Genomic DNA, 1,717 nt, shown 5'->3' with positions numbered 1-1,717 from the left:
CTAGCTTCCACAACTTCATCCTCAACTTGCTTCCTCGGTGCTTCATACCTTGTACCACTTCTCAAGTGAATGGCACTAACCGTTTCATGTCTTGGGGGGTTACTTTGAGGTGGTATATGCCCCTTTTGTCTTTGTGAGCTTGAAGATGCTAGTTGAGTCAATTGGGTTTCCAATATTTTGGTGTGAGCTAGGATGTTGTTGATGGTGGTTTCCTTTGCTTGACTATCTTTTTGCATTTGAGTGAAAAATTCTTGTTGGTTCTTTTGCATTTGGAGGACCGCTTTTTGAACATCAAAACCTTGGTCATTTTGTTGATTGTATGGAGTTTGATTTTGGTAACCTTGGTTTTGGTTGTAAAAGGGTCTTTGATTTTGGTTTCTTATGGGTGGTGGGGTGTATGTTGTTTGAGGGTTTTGAACATTTTGGCTTTTGTATGAAAGATTTGGATGGAACTTGGTGTTCTCATTGTAATAGTTGGAATAAGGGGTACCACTCTTGTATGCTTGGAAAGCATTCACTTGTTCATTTGTTCCCCTACATTCACTTTGGTCATGTCCCAAAGTTCCAGAATTCTCACATATCCCACTTGGGATTGATGAAGATACCGTCATGGCATTAACATGATGCTTTGGTGATTTTGAGGCTTCTTCAAGTCTAGCCATAGCTTTTTCAAACTTCAAATTGATTGTATCAATGTGAGCACTAAGTTGAGCACCCAATTGAGTAACGGAGTCCACTTCATGCTTTCCTCCTCTAGTAGCCTTGCGAGGTCTACTATATTGTGAGTTATGGACCGCCATTTCCTCAATCTTGTTCCATGTTTGATTGTCATCAACTTCGGTGAACATTCCATTTGATCCCATGTTGAGAATGTTCCTTGAATCTTCATATAGACCGTTCCAAAATTGTTGTACCAAGAAGCACTCGCTAAGTCCATGATGAGGACATGAGTGATAAATTCCCTTGAACCGCTCCCAAGCTTCATACAAAGATTCTTCATCCCTTTGCTTAAAACCCGTAATTTGAGCTCTTAGCATGTTAGCCTTTTCCGGTGGGTAGAATTTTTTGTAGAAAGCTAGAGCCAACTTCTTCCAAGAATCAATTCCGAGAGTGGCCTTATCAAGGCCCTTCAACCATTGTTTCGCGGTGCCAATTAGAGAAAAAGGAAATAAGACCCATCGAATTTGTTCTTGAGTTACACCGGTTTGAGAAATCGCATCACAATAGTCGCAAAAGGTTTCCATATGAGAATGAGGGTCTTCACTAGGCATCCCCCCAAATTGGCTCCTTTCGACTAATTGGATAAAGGCGGATTTGGCAATAAAATTTCCGGTCAAATGTTGTGGTGTGGGAGTACCGTTGGGTAGGTTCTCCTCGGTGGGTACGGAATGTGATGAAAACTTAGGCATTGTGGGTTGATTTTGTGGTTGATTTTGTGTTGGGTTCTCCTCACCTTGTCTTGCAAAAGGGTTGATGAACTCAATAGTTGGTTGAATATCTACAACCTCACTAATACCTCTCAAATTCCTCCTAGCAAGTCTTCTATTGGTTGTCAAAGTTCTTTCAATTTCACGATCAAAAGGTAACAAATCACCTTGTGACCTTCTAGACATGCAAAATATCAAACAACTCGAAAACAATTAGAACAAACCTTGAGGAGTTTTACTTCCTCAAGGCAAAGAAAGACACAACTAATAACAATATAAGAAAATCTAAA

General features: G+C 40.2%; 1 non-coding gene across 1 annotated transcript; it reads left to right on the top strand.

Moving 5' to 3' along the window:
* The first annotated feature begins 930 nt into the window (after positions 1-930).
* Positions 931-1,037, top strand: LOC141615948 (small nucleolar RNA R71). Its single transcript, XR_012530333.1, has one exon. It is a non-coding gene; the product is annotated as a small nucleolar RNA R71 (small nucleolar RNA).
* Positions 1,038-1,717: the final 680 nt, after the last annotated feature.

Source organism: Silene latifolia, chromosome 11, assembly GCF_048544455.1.
Source record: "Silene latifolia isolate original U9 population chromosome 11, ASM4854445v1, whole genome shotgun sequence".
In the NCBI taxonomy this organism is placed as follows: Eukaryota; Viridiplantae; Streptophyta; class Magnoliopsida; order Caryophyllales; family Caryophyllaceae; genus Silene; species Silene latifolia.
The sequence above is the reverse complement of the archived record's forward strand: the minus strand, read 5'-3'. Positions and strand labels throughout refer to the sequence as shown.